The sequence below is a fragment of the Sturnus vulgaris genome, chromosome W (genome assembly GCF_052056855.1).
Source record: "Sturnus vulgaris isolate bStuVul1 chromosome W, bStuVul1.hap1, whole genome shotgun sequence".
NCBI lineage: Eukaryota > Metazoa > Chordata > Aves > Passeriformes > Sturnidae > Sturnus > Sturnus vulgaris.
Genome location: NC_142282.1, coordinates 11,216,511 through 11,235,017, shown reverse-complemented (window position 1 = coordinate 11,235,017; position 18,507 = coordinate 11,216,511).

Below are 18,507 nucleotides of genomic sequence, written 5' to 3'. Positions count from 1 at the left end.
CCAGGGATCCCATCACCATCCCAGGGATCCCATCCCATCCCATCCCATCCTATCAAATGCCGTCCCATCCCATCCTATCCTATCCCATCCCATCCCATCCCATCCCATCCCATCCCATCCCATCCCATCCCAGGGATCTGCTCCCATCCCATGGATCCCCTGTCATCCCAGGGATCCCATCCCATCCCAGGGATCCCATCCCAGGGATTCCATCCCATCCCAGGGATCCCATCCCATACGAGGGATCACATTACTGGGATCCCAACCCAGGGATCCCATCCCATCCCAGGGAACCCATCCCATCCCATCCCATCCCATCCCATCCCATCCGATCCCCGGGATCCCTTCCCAGGGATCCCATCCCTTCCCAGGGATCCCATCCCAGGGATTCCACCCCATCCCAGGGATCCCATCCCATACGAGGGATCACATTCCTGGGATCCCAACACAGGGATCCCATCCCATCCCAGGGATCCCAACCCATTCCAGGGATCCCATTCCATCCCAGGGATCCCATCCCATCCCAGATATCCCATCCCAGGGATTCCATCCCATCCCATGGATCCCATTTCATCTGTTCCCATCCCAGGGATCCCATCCCATCCCGTCCCAGGGATCCCATCCCATTCCAACCCATCCCATCCCATCCCAGGGATCCCATCCCATCCCAGGGATCCCATTTCAGCTGTTCCCATCCCTGGGATCCCATCCCATCCCATCCCATGGATCCAATCCCATCCCAACCCATCCCATCCCATGGATCCCAACCCATCCCAGGGATCCCATCCCATCCCATCCCATCCCATCCCATCCCATCCCAGGGATCCCATCCCATCCCATCCGATCCCATCCCATGCCATCCCAGGGATCCCATGCCATCCCGTCCCATCCAAGGGAACCTATCCATTCCCAACCCAGGAATCCCATCCCTTCCCTTGCCAGGGATCCCATCCCATCCCAGGGATCCCATCCCATCCCAGGGATCCAATCCCAGGGATCCCAACCCATACCAGAGATCCCATCCCATCCCAGGGATCCCATCCCATCCCAGGGATCCCATCCCATCCCATGCCAACCCAACCCATCCTATCCCATTCCCATCCCATCCCATCCCATCCCATCCCAGGGATCCCATCCCAGCCCATCTCATCCCAGGAATCCCATGCCATGCCATCCCATCCCATCCCATCACATCCCAGGGATCCCATCCCATCCAAACCCATCCCATCCCATCCCATTCCATCCCATCCCATCCCATTCCAGGGATCACATCCCATCCCAGGGATCCCATCCCAGGGATCCCATCCCATCCCTGGGAGGCCGTCCCAGGGATCCGATACCATCCCAGTGATCCAATCCCAGCGATCCCATCCGATCCCATCCCTTCTGAGTGATCCAATCCCAAGGATCCCATCCCAGGGATCCCATCCCATCCCAGGGATCCCATCCCATCCCATCCCATCCCATCCCACGGATCCCATCCCATCCCAGGGATCCCATCCAATCCCAGGCATCCCATCCCATCCCATGGATCCCATCCCATCTCATCCCATCCCATCCCATCCCCGGGATCCCATCCCAGGGATCCCATCCCAATCCAGGGATCTCATCCCATCCCATCCCAGGGATCCCATCCCAGGTATACCATCCCATCCCATCCCATCCCAGGGATCCCATCGCATCCCAGCTATCCCATCCCAGGGATTCCATCCCATCCCAGGGATCCCATTTCTTCTGTTACCATCCCAGGGATCCCATCCCATCCCATCCCAGGGATCCCATCCCATTCCAACCCATCCCATCCCATCCCAGGGATCCCATTTCATCTGTTCCCATCCCTGGGATCCCATCCCATCCCATCCCATCCCATGGATCCAATCCCATCCCAACACATCCCATCCCATGGATCCCATCCCATCACAGGGATCGCATCCCATCCGATCCCATCCGATCCCATCCCATCCCATCCCAGGGATCCCATCCCAGGGATCCCATCCCATCCCATCCCATCCCATCCCATCCTAGGAATCCCACACCAGGGATCCCATCCCATCCCAGGGATCCCATCCCATGGAACCCATCCCATCCCATCCCATCCCATTCCATCCCATCCCATCCCATCCCATCCCATCCCATCCCATCCCATCCCATCCCATTCCATCCCATCCCTTCCCATCCCATCCCATCCCATCCCATCCCATCCCATCCCATCCCATCCCAGGGATCCCATCCCATCCCAGGGATCCCATCCCAGGGATCCCATCCCATCCCAGGGATGCCATCCCATCCCACGGATCACATTCCAGGGATCACATCCCATCCCAGGGATCCCATCCCATCCCATGCCAACCCATCCCATCCTATCCCATTCCCATCCCATCCCATCGCATCCCATCTCATCCCAGGGATCCCATCCCAGCCCATCTCATCCCAGGGATCCCATGCCATGCCATGCCATGCCATCCCATCCCATCCCATCCCAGGGATCCCATCCCATCCAAACCCATCCCATCCGATCCCACGGATCCCATCCCATCCCAAGGGATCCCATCCCATCCCAGGGATCCCAACCCAATCCAGGGATCCCATCCCATCCCATCCCATCCCATCCCACACCAGGGATCCCATCCCATCCCATCCCAGGGATCCCATCCCATCCCATCCCATCCCAGGGATCCCATCCCAGGGATCCCATCCCATCCCAGGGATCCCATCCCAATCCAGGGATCCCATCCCAGGGATCCCATCCCATCCCATGCTATCCCATCCCATCCCATCCCATCCCATCCCATCCCATCCCAGGGATCCCAACCCATCCCAGGGATCCCATCCCATCCCAGGGATCCCATCCCATCCCAGTTATCCCATCCCAGGGATTCCATCCAATCCCGGGGATCCCATTTCATCTGTTCCCATACCAGGGATCCCATCCCATCCCATCCCAGGGATCGCATCCCATCCCACCCCATCCCATCCCATCCCATCCCATCCCAGGGATCCCATTCCAGGGTTCCCATCTCATCCCAGGGATCCAATCCCAGCGATCCTATCCCATCCCATCCCATCCCATCCCATCCCATCCCATCCTATCCCATCCCATCCCAACCCATCCCATCCCATCCCATCCCATCCCATCCCATCCCATCCCATCCCATCCCATCCCATCCCATGTATCCCATCCCAGGGATACCATCCGATCCCATCCCAGCGCAGGGATCCCATCCCATCCCATCCCATCCAATCCCATCCCATCCCATCCCAGGGATTCCATCCCATCCCAGGGATCCCATCCCATACGAGGGATCACATTCCAGGGATCCCATCCCTGGGATCCCATCTCATCCCATCCCAGGGATCAAGTCCCATCCCATCACATCCCAGGGTTCCCAACCGATCCCAACCCATGCCATCCCATCCAATCCCATCCCATCCCTTTCCATTCCATCCCATCCCATCCCACCCCATCCCATCCCAGGGATCCCACCCCAGGGTTCCAATCTCATCCCAGGGATCCAATCACAGCGATCCTATCCCATCCCATCCCATCCCATCCTATCCCATCCCATCCCAGGGATCCCATCCCATCCCATCCGATCCCATCCCATGCCATCCCAGGGATCCCATGCCATCCCGTCCCATCCAAGGGAACCTATCCATTCCCAACCCAGGAATCCCATCCCTTCCCTTGCCAGGGATCCCATCCCATCCCAGGGATCCCATCCCATCCCAGGGATCCAATCCCAGGGATCCCAACCCATACCAGAGATCCCATCCCATCCCAGGGATCCCATCCCATCCCAGGGATCCCATCCCATCCCATGCCAACCCAACCCATCCTATCCCATTCCCATCCCATCCCATCCCATCCCATCCCAGGGATCCCATCCCAGCCCATCTCATCCCAGGAATCCCATGCCATGCCATCCCATCCCATCCCATCACATCCCAGGGATCCCATCCCATCCAAACCCATCCCATCCCATCCCATTCCATCCCATCCCATCCCATTCCAGGGATCACATCCCATCCCAGGGATCCCATCCCAGGGATCCCATCCCATCCCTGGGAGGCCGTCCCAGGGATCCGATACCATCCCAGTGATCCAATCCCAGCGATCCCATCCGATCCCATCCCTTCTGAGTGATCCAATCCCAAGGATCCCATCCCAGGGATCCCATCCCATCCCAGGGATCCCATCCCATCCCATCCCATCCCATCCCACGGATCCCATCCCATCCCAGGGATCCCATCCAATCCCAGGCATCCCATCCCATCCCATGGATCCCATCCCATCTCATCCCATCCCATCCCATCCCCGGGATCCCATCCCAGGGATCCCATCCCAATCCAGGGATCTCATCCCATCCCATCCCAGGGATCCCATCCCAGGTATACCATCCCATCCCATCCCATCCCAGGGATCCCATCGCATCCCAGCTATCCCATCCCAGGGATTCCATCCCATCCCAGGGATCCCATTTCTTCTGTTACCATCCCAGGGATCCCATCCCATCCCATCCCAGGGATCCCATCCCATTCCAACCCATCCCATCCCATCCCAGGGATCCCATTTCATCTGTTCCCATCCCTGGGATCCCATCCCATCCCATCCCATCCCATGGATCCAATCCCATCCCAACACATCCCATCCCATGGATCCCATCCCATCACAGGGATCGCATCCCATCCGATCCCATCCGATCCCATCCCATCCCATCCCAGGGATCCCATCCCAGGGATCCCATCCCATCCCATCCCATCCCATCCCATCCTAGGAATCCCACACCAGGGATCCCATCCCATCCCAGGGATCCCATCCCATGGAACCCATCCCATCCCATCCCATCCCATTCCATCCCATCCCATCCCATCCCATCCCATCCCATCCCATCCCATCCCATCCCATTCCATCCCATCCCTTCCCATCCCATCCCATCCCATCCCATCCCATCCCATCCCATCCCATCCCAGGGATCCCATCCCATCCCAGGGATCCCATCCCAGGGATCCCATCCCATCCCAGGGATGCCATCCCATCCCACGGATCACATTCCAGGGATCACATCCCATCCCAGGGATCCCATCCCATCCCATGCCAACCCATCCCATCCTATCCCATTCCCATCCCATCCCATCGCATCCCATCTCATCCCAGGGATCCCATCCCAGCCCATCTCATCCCAGGGATCCCATGCCATGCCATGCCATGCCATCCCATCCCATCCCATCCCAGGGATCCCATCCCATCCAAACCCATCCCATCCGATCCCACGGATCCCATCCCATCCCAAGGGATCCCATCCCATCCCAGGGATCCCAACCCAATCCAGGGATCCCATCCCATCCCATCCCATCCCATCCCACACCAGGGATCCCATCCCATCCCATCCCAGGGATCCCATCCCATCCCATCCCATCCCAGGGATCCCATCCCAGGGATCCCATCCCATCCCAGGGATCCCATCCCAATCCAGGGATCCCATCCCAGGGATCCCATCCCATCCCATGCTATCCCATCCCATCCCATCCCATCCCATCCCATCCCATCCCAGGGATCCCAACCCATCCCAGGGATCCCATCCCATCCCAGGGATCCCATCCCATCCCAGTTATCCCATCCCAGGGATTCCATCCAATCCCGGGGATCCCATTTCATCTGTTCCCATACCAGGGATCCCATCCCATCCCATCCCAGGGATCGCATCCCATCCCACCCCATCCCATCCCATCCCATCCCATCCCAGGGATCCCATTCCAGGGTTCCCATCTCATCCCAGGGATCCAATCCCAGCGATCCTATCCCATCCCATCCCATCCCATCCCATCCCATCCCATCCTATCCCATCCCATCCCAACCCATCCCATCCCATCCCATCCCATCCCATCCCATCCCATCCCATCCCATCCCATCCCATCCCATGTATCCCATCCCAGGGATACCATCCGATCCCATCCCAGCGCAGGGATCCCATCCCATCCCATCCCATCCAATCCCATCCCATCCCATCCCAGGGATTCCATCCCATCCCAGGGATCCCATCCCATACGAGGGATCACATTCCAGGGATCCCATCCCTGGGATCCCATCTCATCCCATCCCAGGGATCAAGTCCCATCCCATCACATCCCAGGGTTCCCAACCGATCCCAACCCATGCCATCCCATCCAATCCCATCCCATCCCTTTCCATTCCATCCCATCCCATCCCACCCCATCCCATCCCAGGGATCCCACCCCAGGGTTCCAATCTCATCCCAGGGATCCAATCACAGCGATCCTATCCCATCCCATCCCATCCCATCCTATCCCATCCCATCCCATCCCATCCCATCCCATCCCAACCCATCCCATCCCATCCCATCCCATCCCATCCCATCCCATCCCATCCCATCCTATCCCATCCCATCCCATTGTAGCCCATCCCATCCCTTCCCACCCCATCCCATCCCGTCCCATCGCATCCCATCCCAGGGATCCCATACCAGGGATGCCATCCCATCCCATCCCAGGGATGCCATCCCATCCCATCCCATCCCATGAAATCCCATCCCATCCCATTCCATCCCAGGGATGTACTCCTAACCCAGGAATAGCCTGCCATCCCAGGGATCCCATCCCATCCCCGGGATCCCATCCCAGGAATCCCATCCCATCCCAGGGATCCCATCCCAGGGATTCCATCCCATTCCAGGGATCCCATCCCATACGAGGGATCACATTTCAGGGATCCCATCCCAGGGATCCCATCCCATCCCAGCGCAGGGGTCCCATTCCGTCCCATAGCAGGTATCCCAACTCATCCCATAGCAGGGATCCCATCCCATCCCATCCCATCCCATCCCATCCCATCCCATATCATCCCTGCTATCTCATGCCAGATATTCCATCCCATCTCAGGGATCCCATCCCAACCAATCCCATACCAGGGATACCATCCCATCACATCCCATCCCATCCCAACCCATCCCATCCTATCCCATTCCCATCCCATCCCATCCCAACCCCTCCCATCCTATCCCATTCCCATCCCATCCCATCCCAACCCATCCCATCCCATCCCATCCCAACCCATCCCATCCTATCCCATTCCCATCCCATCCCATCCCATCCCATCCCATCCCATCCCATCCCAACCCATCCCATCCTATCCCATTCCCATCCCATCCCATCCCATCCCATCCCATCCCATCCCAGGGATCCCATCCCAGGGATCCAATCCCATCCCATCTCATCCCCGGGATCCCATCCCGGGGATTCCATCCCATCCCAGGGATCCCATCCCATACGAGGGAACACATTCCAGGGATCCCATCCCTAGGATCCCATCTCATCCCATCCCTGGGATCCAATCCCATCCCATCTCATCCCAGGGATCCCATAAGATCCCATCAAACGGTTCCCAACCCATCCCATCCCATGGATCCCTTCCCAGGGATCCCATCCCAGGGATCCCATACCATCCCAGGGATCCCATCCCATCCCATCCCATCCCATCCCATCCCATCCCATCCCGTCCCATCCCATCCCATATCATCCCTGCTATCTCATGCCAGGTATTCCATCTCATCCCAGGGATCCAATCCCAGGGATCCCATCCCCTCCCATCCCATCCCTTCCCATCCCATCCCATCCCAGGGATCGAATCCCATCCCAGGGATAACATCCCAGGGATCCCATCCCATCCCAGGGATCCAATTCCATTCCATCCCATCCCATCTCATCCCAGGGATCACATCCCATGCCAGGGATCCCATGTCAGAGATCCCATCCCATCTCAAGGATGCCATCCCAGGGATTCGATCCCAACCCAGGGATCCCATCCCATCCCAGGAATCCCATTCCAGGGATCCCATCCCATCCCATCCCAGGAATCCCATCCCATCCCATTCCAGGGATTCCATCCCATCCCAGTGAACACATCCCATCCCAGGGATCCCATCCCATCCCATCGCAACCCATCCGATCCCATCCAATCCCATCCGAACCCATCCCAGGTATCCCATCCCAGGGATCCCATCCCATCCCAGCGCAGGCTTCCCATCCCATCCCAGGGATGCCATCCCATCCCATCCCATCCCATCCCAATCATCCCTGCTATATCATGCCAGGTATTCCATCCCATCCCAGGGATCCCATCCCAACCAATCCCATCCCAGGGATACCATCCCATCCCAGAGATCCCATCCCATCCCATCCCATCGCAACCCATCCCATCCCAGGGATCCCATCCCAGGGATCCCATCCCAGGGATCCAATCCCATCCCATCCCATCCCAGGGATCCCATCCCATCCCAGGGATCCCATCCCATCCCATCCAATCCCATCCGAACCCATCCCAGGTATCCCATCCCAGGGATCCCATCCCATCCCAGCGCAGGCTTCCCATCCCATCCCATAGCAGGGATCCCATCCCATCTCATAGCAGGGATCCCATTCCATCCCATCCCATCCCATCCCATCCCATCCCATCCCATCCCATCCCATCCCATCCCATCCCATCCCATCCCATCCCATCCCATCCCATCCCATCCTATCCCATCCCATCCCAACCCATCCCATCCCATCCCATCCCATCCCATCCCATCCCATCCCATCCCATCCCATCCCATCCCATCCCATCCCATGTATCCCATCCCAGGGATACCATCCGATCCCATCCCAGCGCAGGGATCCCATCCCATCCCATCCCATCCAATCCCATCCCATCCCATCCCAGGGATTCCATCCCATCCCAGGGATCCCATCCCATACGAGGGATCACATTCCAGGGATCCCATCCCTGGGATCCCATCTCATCCCATCCCAGGGATCAAGTCCCATCCCATCACATCCCAGGGTTCCCAACCGATCCCAACCCATGCCATCCCATCCAATCCCATCCCATCCCTTTCCATTCCATCCCATCCCATCCCACCCCATCCCATCCCAGGGATCCCACCCCAGGGTTCCAATCTCATCCCAGGGATCCAATCCCAGCGATCCTATCCCATCCCATCCCATCCCATCCTATCCCATCCCATCCCATCCCATCCCAACCCATCCCATCCCATCCCATCCCATCCCATCCCATCCCATCCCATCCCATCCCATCCCATCCCATCCCATCCCATCCTATCCCATCCCATCCCATTGTAGCCCATCCCATCCCTTCCCACCCCATCCCATCCCGTCCCATCGCATCCCATCCCAGGGATCCCATACCAGGGATGCCATCCCATCCCATCCCAGGGATGCCATCCCATCCCATCCCATCCCATGAAATCCCATCCCATCCCATTCCATCCCAGGGATGTACTCCTAACCCAGGAATAGCCTGCCATCCCAGGGATCCCATCCCATCCCCGGGATCCCATCCCAGGAATCCCATCCCATCCCAGGGATCCCATCCCAGGGATTCCATCCCATTCCAGGGATCCCATCCCATACGAGGGATCACATTTCAGGGATCCCATCCCAGGGATCCCATCCCATCCCAGCGCAGGGGTCCCATTCCGTCCCATAGCAGGTATCCCAACTCATCCCATAGCAGGGATCCCATCCCATCCCATCCCATCCCATCCCATCCCATCCCATCCCATCCCATCCCATATCATCCCTGCTATCTCATGCCAGATATTCCATCCCATCTCAGGGATCCCATCCCAACCAATCCCATACCAGGGATACCATCCCATCACATCCCATCCCATCCCAACCCATCCCATCCTATCCCATTCCCATCCCATCCCATCCCAACCCCTCCCATCCTATCCCATTCCCATCCCATCCCATCCCAACCCATCCCATCCCATCCCATCCCAACCCATCCCATCCTATCCCATTCCCATCCCATCCCATCCCATCCCATCCCATCCCATCCCAACCCATCCCATCCTATCCCATTCCCATCCCATCCCATCCCATCCCATCCCATCCCATCCCATCCCAGGGATCCCATCCCAGGGATCCAATCCCATCCCATCTCATCCCCGGGATCCCATCCCGGGGATTCCATCCCATCCCAGGGATCCCATCCCATACGAGGGAACACATTCCAGGGATCCCATCCCTAGGATCCCATCTCATCCCATCCCTGGGATCCAATCCCATCCCATCTCATCCCAGGGATCCCATAAGATCCCATCAAACGGTTCCCAACCCATCCCAACCCATCCCATCCCATGGATCCCTTCCCAGGGATCCCATCCCAGGGATCCCATACCATCCCAGGGATCCCATCCCATCCCATCCCATCCCATCCCATCCCGTCCCATCCCATCCCATATCATCCCTGCTATCTCATGCCAGGTATTCCATCTCATCCCAGGGATCCAATCCCAGGGATCCCATCCCCTCCCATCCCATCCCTTCCCATCCCATTCCATCCCAGGGATCCCATCCCATCCCAGGGATAACATCCCAGGGATCCCATCCCATCCCAGGGATCCAATTCCATTCCATCCCATCCCATCTCATCCCAGGGATCACATCCCATGCCAGGGATCCCATGTCAGAGATCCCATCCCATCTCAAGGATGCCATCCCAGGGATTCGATCCCAACCCAGGGATCCCATCCCATCCCAGGAATCCCATTCCAGGGATCCCATCCCATCCCAGGAATCCCATCCCATCCCATTCCAGGGATTCCATCCCATCCCATTCCAGGGATTCCATCCCATCCCAGTGAACACATCCCATCCCAGGGATCCCATCCCATCCCATCGCAACCCATCCGATCCCATCCAATCCCATCCGAACCCATCCCAGGTATCCCATCCCAGGGATCCCATCCCATCCCAGCGCAGGCTTCCCATCCCATCCCAGGGATCCCATCCCATCCCATCCCATCCCATCCCAATCATCCCTGCTATATCATGCCAGGTATTCCATCCCATCCCAGGGATCCCATCCCAACCAATCCCATCCCAGGGATACCATCCCATCCCAGGGATCCCATCCCAGGTATACCATCCCATCCCATCCCATCCCAGGGATCCCATCGCATCCCAGCTATCCCATCCCAGGGATTCCATCCCATCCCAGGGATCCCATTTCTTCTGTTACCATCCCAGGGATCCCATCCCATCCCATCCCAGGGATCCCATCCCATTCCAACCCATCCCATCCCATCCCAGGGATCCCATTTCATCTGTTCCCATCCCTGGGATCCCATCCCATCCCATCCCATCCCATGGATCCAATCCCATCCCAACACATCCCATCCCATGGATCCCATCCCATCACAGGGATCGCATCCCATCCGATCCCATCCGATCCCATCCCATCCCATCCCAGGGATCCCATCCCAGGGATCCCATCCCATCCCATCCCATCCCATCCCATCCTAGGAATCCCACACCAGGGATCCCATCCCATCCCAGGGATCCCATCCCATGGAACCCATCCCATCCCATCCCATCCCATTCCATCCCATCCCTTCCCATCCCATCCCATCCCATCCCATCCCATCCCATCCCATTCCATCCCATCCCTTCCCATCCCATCCCATCCCATCCCATCCCATCCCATCCCAGGGATCCCATCCCATCCCAGGGATCCCATCCCAGGGATCCCATCCCATCCCAGGGATGCCATCCCATCCCACGGATCACATTCCAGGGATCACATCCCATCCCAGGGATCCCATCCCATCCCATGCCAACCCATCCCATCCTATCCCATTCCCATCCCATCCCATCGCATCCCATCTCATCCCAGGGATCCCATCCCAGCCCATCTCATCCCAGGGATCCCATGCCATGCCATGCCATGCCATCCCATCCCATCCCATCCCAGGGATCCCATCCCATCCAAACCCATCCCATCCGATCCCACGGATCCCATCCCATCCCAAGGGATCCCATCCCATCCCAGGGATCCCAACCCAATCCAGGGATCCCATCCCATCCCATCCCATCCCATCCCACACCAGGGATCCCATCCCATCCCATCCCAGGGATCCCATCCCATCCCATCCCATCCCAGGGATCCCATCCCAGGGATCCCATCCCATCCCAGGGATCCCATCCCAATCCAGGGATCCCATCCCAGGGATCCCATCCCATCCCATGCTATCCCATCCCATCCCATCCCATCCCATCCCATCCCATCCCAGGGATCCCAACCCATCCCAGGGATCCCATCCCATCCCAGGGATCCCATCCCATCCCAGTTATCCCATCCCAGGGATTCCATCCAATCCCGGGGATCCCATTTCATCTGTTCCCATACCAGGGATCCCATCCCATCCCATCCCAGGGATCGCATCCCATCCCACCCCATCCCATCCCATCCCATCCCATCCCAGGGATCCCATTCCAGGGTTCCCATCTCATCCCAGGGATCCAATCCCAGCGATCCTATCCCATCCCATCCCATCCCATCCCATCCCATCCCATCCTATCCCATCCCATCCCAACCCATCCCATCCCATCCCATCCCATCCCATCCCATCCCATCCCATCCCATCCCATCCCATCCCATGTATCCCATCCCAGGGATACCATCCGATCCCATCCCAGCGCAGGGATCCCATCCCATCCCATCCCATCCAATCCCATCCCATCCCATCCCAGGGATTCCATCCCATCCCAGGGATCCCATCCCATACGAGGGATCACATTCCAGGGATCCCATCCCTGGGATCCCATCTCATCCCATCCCAGGGATCAAGTCCCATCCCATCACATCCCAGGGTTCCCAACCGATCCCAACCCATGCCATCCCATCCAATCCCATCCCATCCCTTTCCATTCCATCCCATCCCATCCCACCCCATCCCATCCCAGGGATCCCACCCCAGGGTTCCAATCTCATCCCAGGGATCCAATCCCAGCGATCCTATCCCATCCCATCCCATCCCATCCTATCCCATCCCATCCCATCCCATCCCATCCCATCCCAACCCATCCCATCCCATCCCATCCCATCCCATCCCATCCCATCCCATCCTATCCCATCCCATCCCATTGTAGCCCATCCCATCCCTTCCCACCCCATCCCATCCCGTCCCATCGCATCCCATCCCAGGGATCCCATACCAGGGATGCCATCCCATCCCATCCCAGGGATGCCATCCCATCCCATCCCATCCCATGAAATCCCATCCCATCCCATTCCATCCCAGGGATGTACTCCTAACCCAGGAATAGCCTGCCATCCCAGGGATCCCATCCCATCCCCGGGATCCCATCCCAGGAATCCCATCCCATCCCAGGGATCCCATCCCAGGGATTCCATCCCATTCCAGGGATCCCATCCCATACGAGGGATCACATTTCAGGGATCCCATCCCAGGGATCCCATCCCATCCCAGCGCAGGGGTCCCATTCCGTCCCATAGCAGGTATCCCAACTCATCCCATAGCAGGGATCCCATCCCATCCCATCCCATCCCATCCCATCCCATCCCATATCATCCCTGCTATCTCATGCCAGATATTCCATCCCATCTCAGGGATCCCATCCCAACCAATCCCATACCAGGGATACCATCCCATCACATCCCATCCCATCCCAACCCATCCCATCCTATCCCATTCCCATCCCATCCCATCCCAACCCCTCCCATCCTATCCCATTCCCATCCCATCCCATCCCAACCCATCCCATCCCATCCCATCCCAACCCATCCCATCCTATCCCATTCCCATCCCATCCCATCCCATCCCATCCCATCCCATCCCATCCCAACCCATCCCATCCTATCCCATTCCCATCCCATCCCATCCCATCCCATCCCATCCCATCCCAGGGATCCCATCCCAGGGATCCAATCCCATCCCATCTCATCCCCGGGATCCCATCCCGGGGATTCCATCCCATCCCAGGGATCCCATCCCATACGAGGGAACACATTCCAGGGATCCCATCCCTAGGATCCCATCTCATCCCATCCCTGGGATCCAATCCCATCCCATCTCATCCCAGGGATCCCATAAGATCCCATCAAACGGTTCCCAACCCATCCCATCCCATGGATCCCTTCCCAGGGATCCCATCCCAGGGATCCCATACCATCCCAGGGATCCCATCCCATCCCATCCCATCCCATCCCATCCCATCCCATCCCGTCCCATCCCATCCCATATCATCCCTGCTATCTCATGCCAGGTATTCCATCTCATCCCAGGGATCCAATCCCAGGGATCCCATCCCCTCCCATCCCATCCCTTCCCATCCCATCCCATCCCAGGGATCCCATCCCATCCCAGGGATAACATCCCAGGGATCCCATCCCATCCCAGGGATCCAATTCCATTCCATCCCATCCCATCTCATCCCAGGGATCACATCCCATGCCAGGGATCCCATGTCAGAGATCCCATCCCATCTCAAGGATGCCATCCCAGGGATTCGATCCCAACCCAGGGATCCCATCCCATCCCAGGAATCCCATTCCAGGGATCCCATCCCATCCCATCCCAGGAATCCCATCCCATCCCATTCCAGGGATTCCATCCCATCCCAGTGAACACATCCCATCCCAGGGATCCCATCCCATCCCATCGCAACCCATCCGATCCCATCCAATCCCATCCGAACCCATCCCAGGTATCCCATCCCAGGGATCCCATCCCATCCCAGCGCAGGCTTCCCATCCCATCCCAGGGATGCCATCCCATCCCATCCCATCCCATCCCAATCATCCCTGCTATATCATGCCAGGTATTCCATCCCATCCCAGGGATCCCATCCCAACCAATCCCATCCCAGGGATACCATCCCATCCCAGAGATCCCATCCCATCCCATCCCATCGCAACCCATCCCATCCCAGGGATCCCATCCCAGGGATCCCATCCCAGGGATCCAATCCCATCCCATCCCATCCCAGGGATCCCATCCCATCCCAGGGATCCCATCCCATCCCATCCAATCCCATCCGAACCCATCCCAGGTATCCCATCCCAGGGATCCCATCCCATCCCAGCGCAGGCTTCCCATCCCATCCCATAGCAGGGATCCCATCCCATCTCATAGCAGGGATCCCATTCCATCCCATCCCATCCCATCCCATCCCATCCCATCCCATCCCATCCCATCCCATCCCATCCCATCCCATCCCATCCCATCCCATCCCATCCCATCCCATCCCATCCCATCCCATCCTATCCCATCCCATCCCAACCCATCCCATCCCATCCCATCCCATCCCATCCCATCCCATCCCATCCCATCCCATGTATCCCATCCCAGGGATACCATCCGATCCCATCCCAGCGCAGGGATCCCATCCCATCCCATCCCATCCAATCCCATCCCATCCCATCCCAGGGATTCCATCCCATCCCAGGGATCCCATCCCATACGAGGGATCACATTCCAGGGATCCCATCCCTGGGATCCCATCTCATCCCATCCCAGGGATCAAGTCCCATCCCATCACATCCCAGGGTTCCCAACCGATCCCAACCCATGCCATCCCATCCAATCCCATCCCATCCCTTTCCATTCCATCCCATCCCATCCCACCCCATCCCATCCCAGGGATCCCACCCCAGGGTTCCAATCTCATCCCAGGGATCCAATCCCAGCGATCCTATCCCATCCCATCCCATCCCATCCTATCCCATCCCATCCCATCCCATCCCAACCCATCCCATCCCATCCCATCCCATCCCATCCCATCCCATCCCATCCCATCCCATCCTATCCCATCCCATCCCATTGTAGCCCATCCCATCCCTTCCCACCCCATCCCATCCCGTCCCATCGCATCCCATCCCAGGGATCCCATACCAGGGATGCCATCCCATCCCATCCCAGGGATGCCATCCCATCCCATCCCATCCCATGAAATCCCATCCCATCCCATTCCATCCCAGGGATGTACTCCTAACCCAGGAATAGCCTGCCATCCCAGGGATCCCATCCCATCCCCGGGATCCCATCCCAGGAATCCCATCCCATCCCAGGGATCCCATCCCAGGGATTCCATCCCATTCCAGGGATCCCATCCCATACGAGGGATCACATTTCAGGGATCCCATCCCAGGGATCCCATCCCATCCCAGCGCAGGGGTCCCATTCCGTCCCATAGCAGGTATCCCAACTCATCCCATAGCAGGGATCCCATCCCATCCCATCCCATCCCATCCCATCCCATCCCATCCCATCCCATATCATCCCTGCTATCTCATGCCAGATATTCCATCCCATCTCAGGGATCCCATCCCAACCAATCCCATACCAGGGATACCATCCCATCACATCCCATCCCATCCCAACCCATCCCATCCTATCCCATTCCCATCCCATCCCATCCCAACCCCTCCCATCCTATCCCATTCCCATCCCATCCCATCCCAACCCATCCCATCCCATCCCATCCCAACCCATCCCATCCTATCCCATTCCCATCCCATCCCATCCCATCCCATCCCATCCCATCCCAACCCATCCCATCCTATCCCATTCCCATCCCATCCCATCCCATCCCATCCCATCCCATCCCATCCCAGGGATCCCATCCCAGGGATCCAATCCCATCCCATCTCATCCCCGGGATCCCATCCCGGGGATTCCATCCCATCCCAGGGATCCCATCCCATACGAGGGAACACATTCCAGGGATCCCATCCCTAGGATCCCATCTCATCCCATCCCTGGGATCCAATCCCATCCCATCTCATCCCAGGGATCCCATAAGATCCCATCAAACGGTTCCCAACCCATCCCAACCCATCCCATCCCATGGATCCCTTCCCAGGGATCCCATCCCAGGGATCCCATACCATCCCAGGGATCCCATCCCATCCCATCCCATCCCATCCCATCCCGTCCCATCCCATCCCATATCATCCCTGCTATCTCATGCCAGGTATTCCATCTCATCCCAGGGATCCAATCCCAGGGATCCCATCCCCTCCCATCCCATCCCTTCCCATCCCATTCCATCCCAGGGATCCCATCCCATCCCAGGGATAACATCCCAGGGATCCCATCCCATCCCAGGGATCCAATTCCATTCCATCCCATCCCATCTCATCCCAGGGATCACATCCCATGCCAGGGATCCCATGTCAGAGATCCCATCCCATCTCAAGGATGCCATCCCAGGGATTCGATCCCAACCCAGGGATCCCATCCCATCCCAGGAATCCCATTCCAGGGATCCCATCCCATCCCAGGAATCCCATCCCATCCCATTCCAGGGATTCCATCCCATCCCATTCCAGGGATTCCATCCCATCCCAGTGAACACATCCCATCCCAGGGATCCCATCCCATCCCATCGCAACCCATCCGATCCCATCCAATCCCATCCGAACCCATCCCAGGTATCCCATCCCAGGGATCCCATCCCATCCCAGCGCAGGCTTCCCATCCCATCCCAGGGATCCCATCCCATCCCATCCCATCCCATCCCAATCATCCCTGCTATATCATGCCAGGTATTCCATCCCATCCCAGGGATCCCATCCCAACCAATCCCATCCCAGGGATACCATCCCATCCCAGAGATCCCATCCCATCCCATCCCATCGCAACCCATCCCATCCCAGGGATCCCATCCCAGGGATCCCATCCCAGGGATCCAATCCCATCCCATCCCATCCCAGGGATCCCATCCCATCCCAGGGATCCCATCCCATCCCATCCAATCCCATCCGAACCCATCCCAGGTATCCCATCCCAGGGATCCCATCCCATCCCAGCGCAGGCTTCCCATCCCATCCCATAGCAGGGATCCCATCCCATCTCATAGCAGGGATCCCATTCCATCCCATCCCATCCCATCCCATCCCATCCCATCCCATCCCATCCCATCCCATCCCATCCCATCCCATCCCATCCCATCCCATCCCATCCTATCCCATATCATCCCTGCTATCTCATGCCAGGTATTCCATCCCATCCCAGGGATCCCATCCCAACCAATTCCATCCCAGGGATACCATCCCATCCCATCCCAGGGATCCCATCCCAGGGATCCCATCCCATCCCAGGGAACCCATCCCATCCCATCCCAACACATCCCATCCTATCCCAACCCATCCCATCCTATTCCATTCCCATCCCATCCCATCCCATCCCAGGGATCCCATCCCAGCCCATCTCATCCCAGGGATCCCATGCCATGCCATGCCATGCCATGCCATCCCATCCCATCCCATCCCATCCCATCCCATCCCATCCCAGGGATCCCATCCCATCCAAACCCATCCCATCCCATCCCATCCCATCCTATCCCATTCCCATCCCATCCTATCCCATTCCCATCCCATCCCACCCCATCCCATCCAAGGGATCCCATCCATTCCCAACCCAGTAATCCCATCCCTTCCCTTTCCAGCGATCCCATCCCATTCCAGGGATCCCATCCCACCCCAGGGATCCAATACCAGGGATCCCAAACCATACCAGAGATCCCATCCCATCCCAGGGATCCCATCCCATCCCAGGGATCCCATCCCATCCCACGGATCCCATCCCATCCCACGGATCCCATCCCATCCCAGGGATCCCATCCCAATCCAGGGATCCCATCCCATCCCATCCCATCCCATCCCAGGGATTCCATCCC